This window comes from Loxodonta africana, chromosome 20 (assembly GCF_030014295.1).
Source record: "Loxodonta africana isolate mLoxAfr1 chromosome 20, mLoxAfr1.hap2, whole genome shotgun sequence".
Lineage (NCBI taxonomy): Eukaryota > Metazoa > Chordata > Mammalia > Proboscidea > Elephantidae > Loxodonta > Loxodonta africana.
The window spans coordinates 47,982,795-47,988,794 of record NC_087361.1 but is presented as its reverse complement, the minus strand read 5'-3'; the positions used below and the strand labels follow the sequence as shown (position 1 = coordinate 47,988,794).

Genomic DNA, 6,000 nt, shown 5'->3' with positions numbered 1-6,000 from the left:
ATTAATGTAATTAATGTCACTGAAGCATACATGTGAAAAATGTTGAAATGCAAATATTTTCTTTTGTATATATACTTAAACACAAAAAATTCTATTGACTCCACTTCTACACCATGTATGGACTCTACCTCTGACTCTCTCTACTTCTCTCCATTTCTGCTTCTACTACCCAGTGCAAGCCACCACCCTCTTTTTCTTGGCAACTGGCTTACCTTCACTCTTTGCGTCCTATGACACATATATAGCCAAAGTAATCTTCTAGAAACCTAACTCCCATCCTTACTCCAAACTCTGTAATAACTTGCCATGGGACTCAGAATAATTTCCAAATTTCCAACCTGGTCTGAAAAGTCCTGTAGCATCTGACTCTCGTTCACCTCTTGGACATCACCTCCTGTGCTTTTCTCATTCTTACTGCACTTCAACCACAATAGCCTTATTTCTGTTCCTGGAACCTATTGACCTTGCTTTCATCTTAAGAATTTATATTAACCATTGTGCTCCTTCTGACTTTATGTCCCTAAAAAGTAAGAGGGAAAGTTCTGAGAAAATAAGCAAGCAAAACTGTGGAATTAAACACTATTGCTAGTCCTGATCTTCTAAGGGAATAAACTTCCTTGTTTCCATTAAAATAAAATGGAACTGTGCCCAGTGGCTAAGACAGGCAAGAAACCCACATATCTTTTTTCAGAAGATAACATAAGCACTTCAGCATAGCTTTATAAATAATTTGGCTTCTTTGGGAGAAGATGGTGATCCAAAGAAGGTCAGGGTTGAGTAATGTGTGAAATCTGAGGAATGTAGCTTGATAGAGATCAGAATCTTGTCCTAACCACATAGTTGCCCTTCCTCAAAGCAGGGTAAGCCAACACCCGTGGTGCTAGATGGTCAGTTCATAAGGTCTAGGTCATTGCTGTTATGGACACTAGTCCTCTACTCCAGGAATTAGTATATTTTACACAGTGAGGGTACATCTGAAGCCCAACAGAATCCCTTGATGCTGGAAGACATAAGTGGTCTTTCTCTTAGGATAACTCATTTTCACCCATTTCCCCAGAGTTTGGTATACATCTTTTGAGTAGTGGCAAGGTAACAGAACTAATGCTAGCATTGTCTCAATGCAAAGTTAAGGGTTTTGGGTTCAGACCAGAGATATTTTTTCTTACCTCTTGTTGTGGACTGAATTATGTCTCCCCAAAAGCTATGTTGAAGTTGTAACCCCTGTGCCTGTAAATATAATCCTGTTTAGAATTAGGGTTTTTCTTTGGTTATGTTAATGAGATCTTATCAGAGTGGGGTGGGTCCTAAACCTAATCCTTTCTGGGTGATGTCTTATAAAAGAGCAGAATAGACATAGACACACACAGGGGGAGACAAAGGCCATGTGACAATGGAGACAGATATATCTACAAGCCCAGGAGCAACAAAGATTGTCCTTCTAGGAGCTGAAAGAGACATACAACTTTTCCCTAAAGCCAAGACCCTAAATTTGGACCTCTAGTCTCCTGAACTGTGAGACAATAAATTTACGTTCTTTAAAGTCACCCACTTTGTGGTATCTTTGTTATAGCAATGCTAGGAAACTAAGACACTTCCTAATTCAAACACAGGTTCCCAGAGTGGTAACGGGAGGGCCCCCAAGTGTATTTGTGCCAGCGTGGAGGGTTACGGATTCTGATAGGGTTGGTTTTGATGTTCCCCACATTATATAATGACAACACACTACTAGGATGTCTTCGCATGGGAACATCACAGTAAAGAATAAAGCTCCATGAGATCATAAAATGTAAAATGACGTAAACCCACAGCAGGGCGGCTACTTGGAGAGGAGCTACCTTCCATGAGCTGCTCATCTCTGGAATATGGTGATGTCACCCTGGGATGACAGTTTTATAGCAGAACCTCTACCTCCACCAGGTACCTCGAGGAATCAGGTAAACTAACTCCTTCTGTACCGGTTTCCATATTGTTTATTCTTAATGTCCATTCATTCATTCTTTTATTTAACAGATATTTATTGAGTATCTATATGTGCCAGGCATTTTGACTGGTGTTGGGAATACAGTGGCAAAGTTCCTGGTCTCATGGAGCTTAAATTCTAGTGAAGTTTTCTTTCCTTAGGTTTGCTTCAAGTTTATGTATTTGACTGGACTTTTCTAAAGAACTAAGTCTTGGATTTATTTTCTCAGATTCATTTTCTCTTCCACAGTTATTTCTTTCTGCTTTACTTCTACTTTATTTTGGTTTAATTTGTTGTCATTTTTTCTAATTCCTCCAGTTGAATTTTAGTTTTCTTATTGTTTATTTTTTCTCTCTTTAAAAAAAAAAACTTAAAGCTAAAAATATTTCTTTGGAGGCGGGGCCAAGATGGCTGACTAGGTAGAAGCTACCTTGGATCCTCTTGCAACAAAGACTCGGAAAAACAAGTTAATCGATCACATACATGACAATCTATGAACCCTGACCATCAAACACAGATCTAAAGAGTTGACCTGAGTGACAGAGACTGAGAACGAACAACCACGGGGAAGACGCGACTGTTTTCAGAGCCTGGAGCCAGCATCCCAGTCAGGAAACCTTGCCGCCGGGCTTTGGACTGGGCGCAGGGGAGCTGAGCAGGGCATCCTGTGAGGGCGCAAACACGGGAGGCAGCCCTACCCCCCTGAACTGACCTCGGGAGAAGCCCAGCCAGTGCACGCAGGCAGCACAGCAAAGCGGCTGACAGGAGGAGAAGTCACCGGGAGGCAGCGACTGGTTTTGGAGCCGGGAGTGCGGCGTCCCAGCTGGGAAACCTTGGCACTGGGCTTTGGATTGGAAGCGGAGGAACTAACCACGGCTTCTGAGACAGCACAAGCACGGGACGTGGGCCTGACCCTTGGGGGAATCTCTACCCAGCCAGGACACACAGTCGACACACCCTCCTTGGGAATCTCAGATAAAACAGTCATCCCAAGCAAGATAAGTAACTTCGTCTATATTCTGGGGTGCTACTTTCTCCTATTTATCTGAACCCTCCCTGCCCCTTCCCAGGAGGCTTTATTAATATTGGAGAGAACTGGGCTGTGCTTATTATTTTTTTTTTCTTTCCTTTCTTTTTTTTTTGGTCTTTTCCTAACCCATTCTCCTGACCTGAGAGAAGCAGCTACAAAAAACCCAGGGACCAAAAATCCTTCCCTAATTGGAGTAAAAACACAGAACCAGCTCCAGTCAAGCATATGTGATCCACAGTCTTGGGCTTTCATCCCTACAGGGAACAAGGTGGCTATTATAATGCAAAGACATTTCTGACAGGGATCTGCCTGCAATTGTTTTAGCGGATTACTGGAAAGACAAGTTTCCCAGGTCTGATATCTCTGCATATTCAACAGAGCTCTCACTGACCCACAATGGGGAACTGAGGGCTGAAGCGCCCCCCAGACAACCTAGCCTCCTGCCTTAGGGGTCTAAGGAGGGTGACACCTACCAATCTGTAGAGATACTTATATTGGGGGCCTAAGGTACAGCTGCAGAGCCCACCCACCAAAGTGCTTTAGGAATAGAGAAACTCCTACCTCACTGGCACTTGGGGGAAGTCTGTCAGCATCCTGCCCCCCCCCCCGGAGTGTGAACCCCTGCTGCTACTAGAATCTGATGCACACAACTATCACCACTACTTCTCTAGGTGGATAGGTGACAGTCTGCACCACACACTTGATGACACAAAATCAGATTCTACTCAAGAATAGTGAATGGACTCAGGCTTATATATCTGGTAACAGCCCAAACCAGCTGGTAATAAGACATAAGTGATTCAAGGGCTACAACAATCAAGACAGCGCAATCTAGTAGCCCATCTACGTATACTGAAAGAAAACAAAACAAGATAAGACTCAGTGAGCAAATATGGAATAAATCACTACAATATCTTAGTGATGGCTCGGAGACAGCAGTCGATATCAAACCACATAAAGAAGCAGACCATGATTGCTTCTACAACTCCCCAAACTAAAGAATCAAAATCTTTCCTAAATGAAGATACAATCCTGGAATTGCCAGATGCAGAATACAAAAAACTAATTTACAGAATGCTTTAAGACATCAGGGATGACCTCAGAAATGAAATAAGGCAATCTGCAGAAAAAGCCAAGGAACACACTGATAAAGCAGTTGAAGAACTCAAAAAGATTATTCAAGAACATAGTGGAAAAATTAATAAGTTGCAAGAATCCATAGAGAGACAGCATGTAGAAATCCAAAAGATTAACAATAAAATTACAGAATTAGACAATGCAATAGGAAGTCAGAGGAGCAGACTCGAGCAGTTGGAATGCAGAGTGGGAAATCTGGAGGACCAGGCAATTGACACCAATATAGCTGAAAAAAAATCAGATAAAAGAATTAAAAAAAATGAAGAAACCCTAAGAATCATGTGGGACTCTATCAAGAAGGATAACTTGCGTGTGATTGGAGTCCCAGAACAGGGAGGGATATCAGAAAACACAGAGAGAATAGTTGAAGATCTGTTGGCAGAAAACTTCCCTGACATCATGAAAGACGAAAGGATATCTATCCAAGATGCTCATCGAACCCCATTTAAGATTGATCCAAAAAGAAAATCACCAAGACATATTATGATCAAACTTGCCAAAACCAAAGATAAAGAGAAAATTTTAAAAGCAGCCAGGGTTCAAAGAAAGGTCTCCTACAAAGGAGAATCAATCAATAAGAATAAGTTCAGACTACTCAGCAGAAACCATGCAGTCAAGAAGGCAATGGGATGAAATACATAGAGCACTGAAGGAGAAAAACTGCCAGCCAAGGATCATATATCCAGCAAAACTCTCTCTAAAATATGAAGGCGAAATTAAAACATTTACAGATAAACACAAGCTTAGAGAATTTGCAAAAACCAAACCAAAGCTACAAGAAATATTAAAGGAAATTGTTTGGTCAGAAAACAGGTAATATCAGATACCAGCACAACACAAGGTGACAGAGCAGAACATCCTGACATCAACTCAAATAGAGAAATCACAAAAACAAATTAAGATTAATTTTAAAAAGAAAAAAACACTCGAAACAGGGAATCATTGAAGTCATTATGTAAAAGATCACAATAATCAAAAAGAGGGACTAGATACAGGTGGCGTAGAACTGCCATATGGAGAGGGATACAAGGTGATATAGGACAATACAAGTTAGGTTTTTACTTAGAAAAATAGGGGTAAATAATTAAGGTAACCACAAAGAGGTATAACAACTCCATAACTCAAAATAAAAACCAAGAAAAACATAACGATTCAGCAAACATAAAGTCAAATACTATGAAAATGAGGAACACACAATTTACAAAGAAAAACGTCTCAGCACAAAAAAGTAAATGGAAGAATGAAATTGTCAACAACACACATAAAAAGGCATCAAAACGACAGCACTAAACACATACTTATCTATAATTACCCTGAATGTAAATGGACTAAATGCACCAATAAAGAGACAGAGAGTCACAGACTGGATAAAGAAACACGATCCATCTATATGCTGCCTACAAGAGACACACCTTAGACTTAGAGACACAAACAAACTAAAACTCAAAGGATGGAAAAAAATATATCAAGCAAACAATAAGCAAAAAAGAGCAGGAGTAGCAATATTAATTTCTGACAAAATAGACTTTAAAGTTAAATCCACCACAAAGGATAAAGAAGGACACTACATAATGATAAAAGGGACAATTGATCAGGACGATATAACCATATTAAATATTTATGCACCCAATGACAGGGCTGCAAGATACATAAAAAAATTTTAACAGAACTGAAAAGTGAGATAGACACCTCCACAATTATAGTAGGAGACTTCAACACACCACTTTCAGAGGACAAGACATCCAGTAAGAAGCTCAATTGAGACACGGAAAACCTAATTGCTACAATCAACCAACTTGACCTCATTGACTTATACAGAACACTCCACCCAACAGCTGCAAAGTATACTTTTTTTTCTAGCACACATGGAACA

At 40.3% G+C, this 6,000-nt stretch overlaps 1 long non-coding RNA gene across 1 annotated transcript in view; it reads left to right on the top strand.

Annotated features, from left to right (window-relative positions):
• Positions 1-901: 901 nt before the first annotated feature.
• LOC111750722 (uncharacterized) overlaps positions 902-6,000 on the top strand; it is a 38,102-nt gene continuing 33,003 nt past the window's right edge. Inside the window, exons 1-2 of the long non-coding RNA XR_002785810.2 lie at positions 902-1,934; positions 2,337-3,258. This is a non-coding gene — a long non-coding RNA (uncharacterized LOC111750722). The remainder of the gene's footprint in view (positions 1,935-2,336; positions 3,259-6,000) is intronic.